The sequence below is a fragment of the Notamacropus eugenii genome, chromosome 7 (genome assembly GCF_028372415.1).
Source record: "Notamacropus eugenii isolate mMacEug1 chromosome 7, mMacEug1.pri_v2, whole genome shotgun sequence".
Taxonomy (NCBI): Eukaryota; Metazoa; Chordata; class Mammalia; order Diprotodontia; family Macropodidae; genus Notamacropus; species Notamacropus eugenii.
The window spans coordinates 40,946,468-40,962,360 of record NC_092878.1 but is presented as its reverse complement, the minus strand read 5'-3'; the positions used below and the strand labels follow the sequence as shown (position 1 = coordinate 40,962,360).

Sequence of the window (15,893 nt, the reverse complement as noted above, 5' to 3'; positions counted from 1 at the left end):
ATGAGGGAAAGGAGAAAAATGGGGAAAAGTGATTAAGTCTGGATGATGGTGATTCTGAGGAGGTAGAGGGCAGCCCCAAGTGTAACAAACTAAGGCAGGCATCATCTTATTAGACAGTGCGAAATTGCCAGGAGGAAAAGTCCCCTGCTGCCTGGTACCAGCTGAGAAGTAAAGGGCTCCCTTAAGAGGGGTACAAGTTCTGTTTCATTAAAGAAGAAAAAAAAAGAAGAAACTTGCTTCTTGGGGATCTTTTTTTGCTCTTCCCTATGATTAATTTTATTTTTTCACATAGATAATACACAGACACACATACACACACACATACCTTTATCTTCCCCCTACACATGCATACCCACATAAAAGTACTCACACACATGTATGCTCATTCCCAGCTACACCTATCCCTCACTGAAGCTCCCCTAATCAGTACCTTTTATGTAGAGTAAATCACCATTGGGGATTATATTCAAAATGAGAACAGGATGGAACCATTGATTCTTGTGTCTGATTAGAGCTCAGAGAAGGCAACTGGTGGCAAAAGGCTGCAAAGCAACATTTTGACTGAAGTGATGAAGAGAAAAAGCAACACTAAGTGCAAATGACAGCTTTCCAGAGGGTGTCACCTTACTCACCCCATAGATGCCCATGGCACCCCTTCAAGGCTTAACTCAAGGGCCACCTATATTAAGTCTTTTCTGATTGTAATGGCAAGCAAAGTAGGACCTTTTGCTGTTTTTGTTTTAGTATAATCAAGTGCTCTGACCGAATAATGAGATTAAAGATCTTCCCCATACATTAATGGACCTGGGAAGATTTGTAAGAAGGTCCACACCTTTTTATTAAGAAGGCGCTGGTTCTAAATGGTTGTGATGCCCTCTGGCTCTGAAAATCATATAAGGACTCTGAGGTGAGGTTTTGCTTTGGAGCTTACTGATTGGAAGTGTTGCTTGACCAGGTGAGACTCTGGGAAGCTGCTAAGCAGCCCCCTCTCACTTCCTTTTTGAAAACCCAGATGTTGGGCTTCTCCCTCTGGTAACTGTGCATGTATGGTCAGACAGCTATCTGTCTGTTGATCTGTGATGTATGTATTGCACTGTCTGTTGATTTTGATTTCTCTGTATTTTCTCTGAAGTTCAGGGTACTGATTTCTCCCCTAAACTAAGTGAATGATCCATGTGCCTGATTAAAATGATTGCTAATCCCTCAAAAATTGCTTACCTTTTAGAAAAGCAGATCCCCCTCTGTATGTCGGAGTTCTTGCTTTTACATTGATCACCTGAACCTTAATGCTCCCTTCCTCAGAAATTGTTTTGTAATGACTTAATTCATGCACCAGTCATTTTCATCCTGTAAAATGTAAGCTTTTTGAGGATTTGAACTACTTTGTTTTGGTCCATATATTCTTAGTACTTACCTAAGTTTGACACAGAGTGAATAATTCTTACTGAATAAATGAATCACATTTCCCCTGAAGGAGCAACCTCCTCCTGCTATGAAATGGACATGTTGAGTTTGGGGTTCTGCTCTCCAAAATACCTACATGCTGGGTCCTGCTCAAATGAATTCGACACAAGCTTTTTTAACGCCAAAGTAAAACTAAGTTTATTAAAGATTCGCCATACTGGGTTGACTCTTAAGGAGCCAAAGCACTTGTAATGCTTGTATTCACAAGTGGACCAGATAGAATCTCAGCTAGACAAAGTCTGAGCTGGATTGAATCTGAGAACCTTCATGGAGGCAAAGTGGAACTTAAATACAGAAAAAGACTGAAGGAAGAATCCAGGTGTCACCAGGTAGTCTGGGGTCCCAGGGATGATCTCCATTGATCAAACCCAGGGAGGATCTTGATGGGAGTGGCTGGTAATAGGATCAAAGGGAGTAATATCAGAAGAATGCTAAATAGAAGATAAGGACAACCTGGCCTGGGAAAAATGGAAGGGGAATCCAAGGACCCCCCCCACCCCAACAAAAGCCAGACTTTCTGGGGGCCCTTCAGACTAATGGGACTAAAAGCCTCCCAATCCAAGGGGAAAAGGTCTTGGCTTGGACTTGTACCTCATCAGACAGAGTGCTGGATTTGTACTGAGTCATGGAATTAGAATCTCCAGTGCTTCTGATACTTATGATCTTTTTGACCTTGAATAAGTGACTTATTTCATGGCTTCAGCTTCCTGATCTCTAAAAATAATGAGATTGGATTAGAAAATAATAGAGACTTCATAGTGGAAAGAATAGTTCATTTGGAGTTGAAGGACTTGAGTTCAGTTCCCAACTCTCATATATTAACTGTGTGACCTTGGGCAAGTCACCAGAGTTCTTTAGTTTTATACTTATATAATTAATGAAAGTAGAGCCAAGAGAGGTCAAGTGATTTGCCCAAGTCATGCAGGTAGTAAGTGGTGGGTAGTAAGAGACAGAAAAGAATTCAGCTCTTCTAACTCTGCTTCACCATGCTGTTTCCAATAGAGAAGCCTCAAGTTGAATAAGGTTATATTTATCAAGGGAGACTGGGAAAAAAATAGAATCTTCGCTAGAACTATGGGCAGTCATCAAGCAATAGGGACAAGGGCAGGAACAGTGTAACAGCACAACCAGTTCCTTACACATAGGAGGTGGCCTTCTGTGTAGAGTGTTGAACAAAGTCAAATGCTGGACAAGTCATTCAATTTGTTCTCATCTATTAAATGTAGAAATTGGACTCGATGCTTTCTAAGGTGCCTCCCAGCTCTAAATCTATGATTCCATAATGTATTAGGTGCTTCATAAATGCTTTGTTGATTGATGCATTACCATCTACCTGGGGTGGTCCTGGGTTGGCAAAAAATCATAGAGCTTGTTCAAACATCCTTAAATTTAGAATAAGGTTACAGTGGCCACTTTTATTGTCACTTCTAGCTACCTTTTCTGTTTTTCAAATGTCATAATAGCCCTAGCAATGATGTTGGCAATCCTGAAACAACTGTATTTCCTGTTATCTTTGCCCTATTGACTCTTCACAATATGGGAATGTGAACAATGAGGGTTAATGCTTAGGAAGGATAATTGGACACAGTTTAAAGCTGGAATGGGGGTGGGTAGGGGATAAACTTGCTTTTATTTGTTTTTTCCTAATGCTCCTAATCTAAAAAGTAACAGTTCCATTAAATATTAGCAAGTATATAAAAAAGTTCTGTTCCATTCAACAAACATTTCAGTCACTAGGCACTGTGCAAAGAGCTGAAGACACAAAGAAGGTATAATCCAATCCCTGTCCTCAAGGAACTCATACTCTGCTAGGTACAGACAATCTACGAACAAAAAATAAAATCATCTACACGGAACACATACTAGGAAGAAATTTAAATATGATAGACTTTATTTTCCTCAGTTACAACAGAAACAAAGAATCACAGAATTTTAGTTAAAAGAGACTTCAGTGACCATTTAGTCTAGCATAAACCTAGAAAGAATCTTTACTATAATATATTCAATGAAGGGTCATCCAATTTCTGCTCAAAACCTTACAAGAGGTGACCTACCTCTTCCTGAGGCAGCACTTTCCTCTTTTTTACAGTTCCAATCATTAAGATATTTTTCCTATTTGTTAAGAACTCCCTGACTTTGTTCATGCATTCCACCCATGCTGTCTACTTGAATTGACTTCTGATCTCTTTTCCATCACCTAAATTTGCATTTATTTCATGGTCCAGTTTAATCCCTATTTACTGTATCTGGAATCATCCTTCCTATCCAATGTGTTTCCAAGTCTAGTTCTACCTCCATGACATATCTAACACCCATATCCTTCTCTCAATTCTCATCAATTCTTGTTTGAACTTTTGCAATAGACTCCTATTTGGCCTTCCTGTATCCAGGTTTTTTTACTTCAATACATCCTATATACAGGTAGCAAAGTGAAATTCCTAAAGCATAAGTTTGAAAGGTGACTTCCCTGCTTAAGAAGCTCCTTTAGCAGCTCTTTATTTTCTCTATACAGGGATTATTTGTGTGAACATTTTTTCTGTTTTAAATATGTAGATATTTTGAAAATTATATTTCAGTGGAATTGATTTCATTTATAATCCTATGTATGTTATCTTGTGCATTTAAATATATTATTCTGAGAAGAGATCCGTTAGATTGTCAGAAGATTTGTAGACATGGGAAAGGTGCTCTCAAATAAGCTACAAACTCCTCTTTTTTAGCTTTTAAGGTCCTATGGTCTGGACTACCTTATCAGGATTATGACATTCGTATTCTCCAGGCACCATATGGTTTAGCCAAACCTGCTTCTTTGATAGTCGTCATCTCAATGCAAGGATCATCTTCCACAGAAATTTATCCTGAAGCCCCTCCCCAAATTCTTAGTGTCCTTCACTTCAAAAAAGTATGTATTTTATTTTTAACACAACTCTTAAGTTCCTTGAAGTCCAAGCCTTTTCTTTTCTTTTTCACTATTTGCATCCCGAGTGCTTAACCCATTGTTTAGCTCAGAACAGGCACTTAACAAGTACTTCCTGAATTGATAAAATGAATAAAATAAGGAATGAAGTAGCACTAAAGTCACATAATTTTGTTTCCTTTTCCTGACTTTCCCACCTCCACCCCAGTGTATGACACATACTGCTGGGAACACTATAGGCATTCCCCATCTCCTCTGTTCTTGAGTTCCTCTTGTAGCCAGTGATATTTTCACCTTCTTTTATATCCCTGTCCTCCCCTCCCCCCCCCCCACTTTCCTCCAATCAATACAATTTTGCTGTGTGCACAAAATATAAGATTTTTTTGTTTATATAAAGAAGCTTATCCTTTTAAGCCTGGGTTGTCCCTGGTAGGCCGAAGCAAGTAAACACATCCATATGACAATTCTGTAAGGGACAAATCCAACTCTTCTTCATTTCACTGGTGCTAACTAGATACACAGGCTTTGTTTGTATACAACTGGGCTCTTTGTCCTGGATCCTGTTTGAAGCATGACTGCAGATGGTGCCCAGCTCAGGTCCGGAGTAAAGATTGGCAACCTTTCCAAGGTGGTATGCCAAGGTTATGACCTCTTTTTTTTTCTTCTGGTGTGTTGATCTTCACAGCTGGAGCCTGGGTTGGGGAGAGGAAGAAGCTCTCACAAGTGGCAGTAAATGGAATCTCACAAGTGGCCTGGGAAGGAAGAGGAGAGGTGGAGATTCATGTGGCATTGGAAATTGACCCACTTACCATCTTTAGTGTACATGCCATGTTTTACTAATCCATACCCTGGAGAACTGGGAAGGAAGTCCAAGGAGGTGGTGTCCCTGTACTTGTACACCTCTCAATGCGAAGGCCATAGTCAAGCTGAATGAGTGACCATACAGGTCATTAACCAAATGCAGAAAAAACTATTATTAGAAAGCAGACCTGAGGGCATTCAAGGGAGAGGAAAGAATGTTTTCCCTCTGCATATTTTCCCCCTGCTTATGCTGCACATTTTTTTCATGGTTTAGTGCTCCTTCAAAATCACAAACTTTAAAAAGAATGGATTTGGAAACTAGGTTCTTATTCCATTTAACTGGTTAGAAATTTTCATCTCACTCCCTCAAATAAGGACATAGTGGGGCATCCCCACTTCCCTGCCTTATTGTTATAATTTTCTAACTGTCTTTAAAAAAGAAATTTCAAATTTCAGAATTCAAAACAAATGGTTTAAAATCTGAAAATATTAAGAGGATATACTTTATTTTCTGCTGTCCTTAGTTCTTTAAGTTTGACTCTCATTCTAATAGCTAATCATGATGTGATCCCAGGAAAACAAAAACCTCTGGGAACTTCAGTTTCCTCATCTGGTAAATGAAGACTATCCTACCTACTACAGAGGGTTTTTTACAAGAAAGTGCTTTGTAAATATTAATGAGTTGCTGAAATATGAGTTATTGTTATATAATGTAAAATCTATTAGGTGCTTTGTGCTGTGCTAAGTACTTTTACAAATATTATGTCATTTGATCCTCACAACAGCCCTGGAAGGTTATTATCATCCCACTTTACATTTGATAAACTGAGGCAGAAATTAAATGACTTGCCCAGGGTCACACAGCTAGTAACTACCTGAGGTCATATGTGAACTGAGGTCATGCTAATGCCAGACTTTAGGCTCTCTCCATTTAGTTGGGTGGCTGCCTTTGAATAGACAAGGTCCACTGTTGGTGTGAAATTTACCAATGACAACTTCATCAAATGCAGATGAAAGATGGTAGCCTTACCTCTCAAAATATATTTTTCTGTGCTAGATGGATAAAGGATTAATTAAGTGTTAATTAATTATTGTACAGCAGACACTTTGCTAAATGATGGAGATAGATGATAGATAGATAGAGAGAGAGAGAGAGAGAGTGATAGATAGATAGATAGATAGATAGATAGATAGATAGATAGATAGATATCCCCAACATTTAGGTGCACACACACACACACACACACACACACACACATACACATAAGAAAACAGGATGAATCATATTGTCAAAGATCTTCTACTAGGGGAAGACAATAGAAAGGAAGGAGAGAAGAGGGAGGTGTATTTGCACCAGGGCAAGGGAACTGGTGAAATTATCCAGAAAGTGAGTTGATCTAGGAGTGAGTATGATAATGCTTTCTGCTCAAAACAAAAATATGAATGATTCAATATCATTGATTTTTAAGGGGTCAGAGCAAAAGTAAAGCAAATATGTTGCAAAAAATTGTTTCACCTATTAGGGCATGCCCTGTTAAGGCTAGAAGTCTGGGTTGGCTGATGAATTCAAATGTGCAGATTGTTCAAAAGACCACTCTATCAATAATGCACACAAAGCATTTGCCTAGCTACCAAACCTCCTTTCACAAAAAAAAGATGGCTTAGGGATCTTTTGACTAAGTATGCAGCACACGAGTCAAACAAGTCTTGTCTTGGGATCATGACTGACTAGGAATGTATCCCTCCAGGGCCAGAGAATCAGATGGCACAGCTACATATTGGATACCTTGGGAGTACGAAGACCCCTTTATTATTTTTCTTCTTTACTTTTTTCTCTCTTCCCATTGTGAAGAGCTCTCGATTAGAAGGCAGAAGACTTGAGCACAAGTCCTGGTTTCGCTAAATCTTTGTTAGTAAGATGACTTCCTGTCTTGATTTCAATTTATTTCTCTTTAAAGTGATGCTTCAGCTAGATAATCTCTAACATTCTTTGTATTCCTAATGTTCTGTGATTTATGATCCTGTATAAAATATGAAATTTAAAGCCCAGAATGACATTTCCTATATTGGTGTCCTGTTTCTCCAGTTTGGTTCTAAGTAAACGGCCAGAACATATCACCCAGACCAAGGCTGTCTGACTGATGCAGCAATTTCACTCATCCACATGGGTCTACACCCTTTCTGACTGGCAAAATCTTCTAATTGCTTTAGGAAGCAGATTTAGCCAAGGAGGATGGATGTGCAATTTCTCAGTTTTCTCATCTAAACTTCACAACTTCCCCATCTATTTCTTGCTGCTTAATACCAGTCTTAGAGAAAGGGATGATCCTCTTACTTGCCAGAGCTATTGCTTTTGCCTGTAGCTTCTATCCTATCCACACTGTCTCCTCAGTTACCTTGTTCCATCAATCACCTCTATCTTTCATACATCTTCGATCTTTCCCTCTTTGCTGCCTCATTTCCCTCAGCCTACAAATAGGTTCAAGTCTTCCTAGTCTAAAATAACCCTTTTGATCCTGTTAACCTGCTAAAGTTACCATCTTCTTTCTCTTTTCTTTATTGTCATGCATTGACCAATGAAATGTAAACTCTATGAGAGAAAAGAGATTTCTGACTTCATCAGTGTAGGGAACTTCTCATGTGGAAACACCATCTAAGAATACAGAGCAGCAACTCCTCTGTACCTTGTGGCTTTAGAGATGCTTGGTGCTCTAAGAGGTTAAATAATGCCTTGCACATAGTAGACACTTGAAAATGTCTATTGAATAATTTTATAAGGAGGAATCTATATTTTCTACTTCCATTTCACCATCCACTTATTTCTCAACCCCTTTTGCAATTTAGCTTATGTCTCTACCAATCAATTGAAAAGATTGTCTCCAAGTTTGCTAATGACCTCCTATCACTCCCTTGGTGATTTAATCTAATCCTATGGCTTTAATTATCACCTCTATGCAGATAACTTCCAAATCTTTATCTCCACCTTCAACCTTTCCCTAGAGTTCCAGTTGTATTTTTCCAACACTTTACTGTATATCCCTATCTGCATGCCGTATTGGTATCAAGTCAGCATGCCAAATTAGATCTCCTGATCTGTACTCAGTCCCCACTCCCCTAAAATATTCAAAATAAAACAAAATTCTACCCCTTTTCTATTTTTTTTCAAGTTCCCTTATAGCGCATAAGCAGGGTTGTGTTGGAGCCATTTCAAATCGGATCAGGAGAACCAACTGTTAAGCTTTCAGACTGAACATTATACCACAGGACATCAGCAAACACTACAAAAATGGGTTTGAGTTAATGTTTTGAGGATTGTTTAGATTTAAGAAAGTGGTGGTATATATTAATAGTACAAATTCTGCTTTAAAGTGGGTCCTATAAGATTTTCTTTTTATGAAAGTCAAATGAGCCAAATGGTAAACATTTACCAGAGCACCTAAGTTATCTGTTACCCTTCCTCCTCCTTCTTTTTCCTCCTCCTTTTCCCCATCATCTTTTTTCTTTCTCCTTTTCCTTCTCCTTAGTTAAATACACTGAGGAAAGGAAGTTTTAGGACCAAACAATAAGCCCATAATATTGCTACACCATTCCTAACCCCACAGAAGGGACTGAAGAAGTATGACAGCAATTTGCATGTTTTCATGTATGTGTGTCCTCTAAATTTGGGCCCACTTTTTCCTGAAATCTGTATGTGAGTCATTGGTTTAGAAGGATGTTTTGCACCATTAACTCTTACCATATAACCCTATTAAGTTCATATTTCTAAAGGTTAATTAAATCTAGCTGTCTGATATCAATAGTTAATTAACAGAGGATAACACTAGAAGGGGCTTGTGAACTCTAAGTTTAGAAAACCACTGCTCAGCCTTTCATGGCCTTATAGAACCAAATCTTAACAACCAAAATCTTTCAAATTGTTTGTCTTGACCATGCTGTTCTTCTTACGTAAATTGTTCTTCTAGTTCTGTCCATGGCAGGACTTCATAGGAGCTTTCCCAGGCTTCTCTGAAACTATCCTTTTCATCATTTTTACAGCACAAAAGTCTTTTATAACATTTATATACCATAATTTGTTTATATATTCCCCAATTGATGGTGATGCCCTACTTTCCAATTCTTTGCCTCTGCAAACAGAGCTGCTATAAATATTGTTTTTGTACATATGAGTCCTTTGCCTCTTTGATCTCTTTGGGGTATAAAGCCAATCAATTTAGAAGCTTGTATTAAATAGCTACTTTTTGATAGGCATTATGCTGAATACAAAGAATAAATAAAATTCTACTTCCAAGGAGGTTAGATTCTAATTGGAAAGACAATTATATAAATATGTACAAAAGACCTACATCCTTCATGAAAATATTTCTGACACCCTCCTCCTTATTCCCTAAGGGGAAGTGATTTCTCTCTCCTTACACTTCACATAGTTTTGTTGGCACATCTTTGAACTCGTCAAGTTTGGGTTATGTCCAACTCTTCGAGGCACCATTCAGGGTTTTCTTGGCAAAGTTACTGGAGTGGTTTCTCATTTTCTTCTCCAGCTCATTTCATAGATGAGGAAATTGTGGCAAATAGGGTTAAGGGACTTACCCAGGGTCACACAGCTATCACCTATTTGAAGCCAGATTTGAGTTCAGGAAGATGATTCTCCTAACTCTAGGCCCGTGCTCTACTATACCACCTAGTTTCCCAAATACTTCTTGTATAATATACTCATATAAAGTTCATGTTTATATAATGCTTTCAGGTTTGCAAAAGAATTTTCCTAATACTATTCCTATTAGAAAGGTAGCACAAGTGCTATTAGCACAGTGCTTGGCACATAAGTGCTTAATAAATGTGCTTTTTAAAAATTTGTTGAGTTATTCCAGTGTTACAGATCAGAGAACCAAGGTTCTGACTAACAGAGAGGAAGCATCTGAGGAGCTGTCTAACTCTTGTCTCCAGGCCCCACACACATCTCTCTATCCATTACTTAGGTAACTTGTAGAATGTGGGATTTACTGGTTAATTTATATAGGTTGTTTCTCCCTTTTTATTTTATAAGCTTTTTGTCAATAACGTCTATAATATAGTTATCTTTACAATCTCAATGCATAGCACAGTACCTTGAACTGAATGAAAGCTAGACAAAAATTTGTTGAATTTGCCTAATTACAAAAAACTAACAGAAAACAAAATCCCCTACCGTTCTCTTCCCTGACATTTATGGAATATGCTCAAAGTGTCAATTAATGATCCACTTACACATGGGCAAACTATCTAGTATTTCTATGGTGTTTAAAGGTTCTCAAAGTGCCTTACAAGCAATACCACATTTGATTTTCGTAACAGCCCTCATGTTAACATTATCACCATTTTACAGATGAGGAAACTGAGGCTGAGAGATTAAATGACTTACTCTGGGTCACACAATGAAGTTTCTGTCAGAGTTGGTATTTGAACTCCAGTCTTCCTGAATCCAAGTGCACCTTTCTGACCACTACTCAGCCTAGCTTCCTAAAATATTCATCGATGTCCTAGGAAACTACATCTTTTTCACTGAGTGTCTGAGAAGTCTTCCTTCTTTACATAAATCAACCTTATCCTCTTTCATTTTTCATCTACTCGGGCCCTCTACTCTTCAATTCAGTGTTCATTCAAGAGGTCAATGTCTTCTAAGTTGAACTTATTAGTGTAGGAGGGGAAAAAGTTCCATTCATGTCCCTACAGACTGACAGGAGGTGTTCATTCGCAGCTGCCAAATGGCAGTATAATTTCATTAATACCATGCTCTGAAACAAAAAGAAAAAGAATATTTCTGAGTTTCATGGTTACTTGGACTAGAAGAAAATACCCTCCTACACCTGGCTTGACTTTTATATGAAAAGTAGTACAGTTGCCATACTATTTGCAATGCATTAAGATGTATGAACATTATCAAGGGGCTGTCATATAGTGGGTATCTTTGTTTTGGAGTTCATGGATCCTGCATTTTGTGTGTGCATGGGACAGGGTGTATTTTTACTGTAGTAACTTCATGTTGTTTGCTTCTAGCTTAGCCAAAGGTCTTCTAAATTAGGTAGGGCCCCTCTGGTAATCACTTAAACTTACTGCAGTATTTATATTCCCATCCTTTTAATTAATTATACACACCCCTTGAAGACATTGCATTTGCATTATTGATGGAGATCTTTTACTTTATTAGGCCTCTATAGGTTGGTTTCAGGCATCAAGATAAGGGTTGATTCTCTAGGAAAATATATAATTACTCTACTTTGGGCTATTATTTTTGAGTTGTACTTTTCCACCTTGGTGTCCAGTTGGGATTAGCATTAACTGAATTGTTCATTTCACAGAAGCTAAGCTGTTTGTTTGCCTTAAACTAATTTGAGTACATTTTGTTTACCTGAATCTAAGGCTGATCTTTCCCCCTGTGCAAGCTCAGACAGAGAATCCCCATGGATCTCGTCAGACTTCTATGTGAAGGGAAAGGAACTAGAACATTTTCCAACAAACAAAAATTTCCATATCCTCTTAGTTTAGAAAGACCTGTTCCAAGGCACCATGAAATTGCATTCAATTCAGTTCTATTGAATTCACTTCACTTAAATTAAATCCAGTAAGCCCAAGAAACAGTTTGCTACAAGGGGAGAAATCAGTCTAGAATCCCAAGATTGGATTCAAATCTTGATTCTGATACTTCCTATGAAAACTTGGGCAAGTCACTAAAATTTCTCTGAGCCTCAGTTTCCTTCATAATGACATGAGACATTTGTAATAGATATACTGAGGTCTCCTTCAATTCTGAGTCCTGTGGTTGTGGTATGTTTCACCTTTGTGAAGAACACCATCCTAGACACTGAGGGGAGATACAATATTTAGACAAAAAATGGTCCCTGCCTTAATGGAAGTTATAATCTAAGAGCATAAGATACATATTAGGTGACTATGATACACAATAATCAACCCACCAACCAACTGATCAATTTACAAGCATTTGCTAAGCTCCTACTATGTGCCAGACACAATGCTAAACTTTGTATATACAAAATCAAAACTGACTACTTAATACTATATATTACTATATAATAAAGACTTTAGTGCTTTAGAAAGGTGGACTTACATAGTACATGAACAAACCAGTTCATGCATGAAATCTGAGGCAGTAGTTTATTATGAACAGAAAGGATCAGGAAAGCCTTCACGAAAAATAGAATTTAAACTTTCATCATCTTTGAAACGAGTTATATAGATGAAGGGGTTTCAAAAGTGTTTCCTCAAATTATTGTGTTTCCTCAGTTGACATCAAAGAAAAAAGAATGCCTATCAATGAACATATGAGGAATAGGAATGAGACCGGTGCCTAGTATTGTCTTATATGTTTCAGGCACTTGAAATCTGCTAATGATATTAAATCTTATTGTGTAAATTTGACTTCTTTTTGATGGTCCAGATATGATTTCATTCAATCCAAAATTCCTTCCATCAAAGCTGATTCAGTAACTTCTCTGCAAGTTAAAGTTTTAAAGGACTGTCTGGGGCCCTGAGAGGTTCTGGGACTTGCCCAGATTCAACTAGTCAGTAGGTTTCAGAAGCAGAATCCGAAGACAATTCTTTCTTAATCCAGAGGTTGTCTCTGCCTACTACGACATATTTCTTCTCCATTTACTCAACTGTTACTGCTAAAATACTAAGTGGGAAATGTCGCTAGATCATTTTTCTGGAACCAGTTTGGTAATTTTAGAGGACCACATGATCAACATCATATGGAAACCATAAAAGCCAATGTGATTTAAGGGGAATTGCAAAAGCAAACAAGCAAACAATATATGAACATAGCAACAAAGCAAACAATAGTTTTTGAGGACGGTAACGCAATGATTTCCTTGTTGTTTGGTGTGGTCCTACAGCCTCTTGAAGATTATATTCATTTCTGAGTGCGTTGTTTCAGGAAGATTACTCATAAACTGGAGAATGCTGGGAGGATTGACCAGGATGGTAAAGGAAAGGCCTTGAAGTCATGCCATACAATGGCTGTCCAGTTACTCTGAAAAAGGGGTGGGGAACCTCAAGGCCACATGTGGCCCTCTCGGTCCTTGAGCGTGGCCCTTTGACTGAATCCATTTGGTAATGGGGGACTGTTAAAGATGACTATAAACATTTGAAGGGCCTATGATGTATGAAAAGTCATTAGACTTATTCTTCTTAGAGTCCAATGGCAGAATGAAGATCAATGAATAGGTTTGAGATGTAAAGACACACTTTTTGCATTAATATAAGGAAAATCTTCCTAATAATTAGAATTATCCAAAAGTATCTTGTTAGGGAGAAGGTCTCTCCCCTCTCCTCACACCTGCCAGGGCGTTAAGTGAAAACTGCATGACCACTTGTTGGATATGTCATGAAGGAGGTGTTTCTTATAGTCTAGATTGGATTAAATAACTTCTATGGTGATTTCTGTTGTATTAGGTGACTTTTACTCCAACTCTTTGATTCTTTGATTTCTAGGAATTATTAATAGACTAACCCTGTTGTGTCCTAAGTCTTTCTCCTCTTTCTATTCTTATTTTAGTATCTCAACCTTTCATTCAGTGCAGCTTTTAGCAATTGACATAGGGATCAATCAAACATTTGTTAAACACAAATTTTCCCCCCTCCTCCTGACTCTAGAGTCCCCAGAGGGTTGAGATATGCTGTCTACAACTATTTCTTTCAAGAGTCCTCTGATGACATTAGACTTTAGCATGAAGAAAAAACAAAATCGTTGTCTGAAAGCCTCTGGCCTTTGTGACTACTAAATAGTATGATTTTCTGGGAAACCCATCAAACTGTACTTATATGTCTATGTTCTTTGGAATATAGAAATTGGAGGAAAGCACAAAGCCATATGCTACAATACTGATTTTGGGAATGTGTTCCATTAGGACAGAGTGGTAGAGGCAGGGATAAGGCTACATCAATCTGGTATCACTGGTGCCACTGATATAAATGACAGAATATAAGATGACTTGACACATAGTGAGGAGCCAATGCTGGGGAAGTTACAGTTAGAGAAAGAATCTTGGCATGGTAAGATGGAGGGAGGCTCACTTGGGGTGCTTCAAAAGCAAGTCATCTGGTGGTTTCTTACTATGGTTAATTATTCTTGCCAACTAGATACTAAATCCAATTGTTTCTTCCTGTAGAGAGACCAAATAATTCCAAGAACCTCTCAATTTCAGGATCTTGGTGCAAAGCCCCAGGACCTCTACCCTAATGATAATTCTGGAAGCCTTAGGAATGTATTCTTAAGAATGTATGTGTCTAAGTCTAGGCCCCTGCACCTCTGCAACTCTCCTCTCCAGAGCTAGAGATCATCGTTCTCTAGTCAACTTCACTCTCATTCCATTGTTCTACTACTTTTTTCTTTTGTCTCTATTATCATCCCTGGAAAACCAGGAGTGTTTCTCTGTTCATAACAAGGAAACTATATGTCATGAAAAGGGTACTAAGCTTAAAGTCAAAAGGCCTACATTCCAATTTCGACTCTACTATCTTCTAGCTATACATAGCTTTCTAAATATTGTCTATAAAGTAATGATAAAAAAAAGTACAACTCACAATGATGTGTTGAAGGATCAAATAATATGACATATATTAAAAATACTTTTTAAATAAAGTACAAATTTCTGGTATCAAGATAACAGAGTGAGGAAGTAGCTCTCTGAAGCCCTTCAAATTCCACTCCAAACTAGAAAACTGTCTCAGAATTGATCTAGGAGCAGGGAAGCAGCTTACCAGTCTGGCAGGAAAGATCTATCCTCTTGGAAAGGGAGAGGAACAAGGGTCAAAAACAGCCACAGCAGCAAGCCTTACAACAGGGGGCCTGGGGCAATCCACTAGTGAGGCCCCAACCACCCGCAAGTCAGTAGCTCCCTAGTCTATGAAGCACAGCAAGGTCCCACCCAATTGACCCCAACCCCAGAACAAACCACTAGTGAGGCCTAGTTCCTATTGCTGACCAGTAGTGAAACCTTGCCCTATGGCTAATATCAAGACCATGCCCCTGGGGCCTACCAGCTAAGGGATCTTGTTTCCACAGAAATCTGGCAGTAAGGCCTCCAGGCCTACCCACCAGAAGGACTCTGTTGCCATAGCAACCCAGCATCAAAGCCCCATCCCTGGAGCAGGCTAGCAGCTAAACTCCATACCTAGGAGAGACCAACAGGATGCCCCCCACCCCACTCCAATATGAGCAGAAGGGAAGCCTACCCTCCAGAGAAAGCAAGCAGCTAAGTGAAGTTCAGTGAAAGACTGCAGTAAGACCCAGAGCCTCAGCACAAAGAAGATTGAGACAGTGCAGGACCAGAGCTCAACTCTCATATGAAAACACTAAATCACAAACAAAGGCAGAAACAATGAACAAGAAACAAAAACAAGAAACAAAAAAGGTTGCTACTGGAAAGTTAGTATGGTGATAGGGGGAATGAAGGCATAAAATTAGAAGAGGACAGTAGTGTCAAAATGGTTGCATGTGAAGCCTCAAAGAAAAATGTAATTTGGTCTCAGACCCAAAAACAATTCCTCAAAGAGCTTAAAAAGGATTTTATAAAACAAATTAGAGAAGCAGGAGAAAAATAGTAGGAGGAACCAAAATAGAGAAAGAAAAATCATAGAGCAATTTCCCTAATGAATATTTTTGTTAGATTCAATTATTATTTTTAGTTAATTTATTTACTTTTAGTTTTCAACA

At 38.4% G+C, this 15,893-nt stretch overlaps 1 long non-coding RNA gene across 1 annotated transcript; it reads right to left on the bottom strand.

The window, feature by feature from the left end:
- Positions 1-3,367: 3,367 nt before the first annotated feature.
- On the bottom strand, positions 3,368-15,093 carry LOC140515064 (uncharacterized). Its single transcript, XR_011970828.1, has 3 exons — positions 14,939-15,093; positions 10,581-10,953; positions 3,368-5,133 (listed from the first exon to the last, which is right to left on the bottom strand). It is a non-coding gene; the product is annotated as an uncharacterized lncRNA (long non-coding RNA).
- Positions 15,094-15,893: the final 800 nt, after the last annotated feature.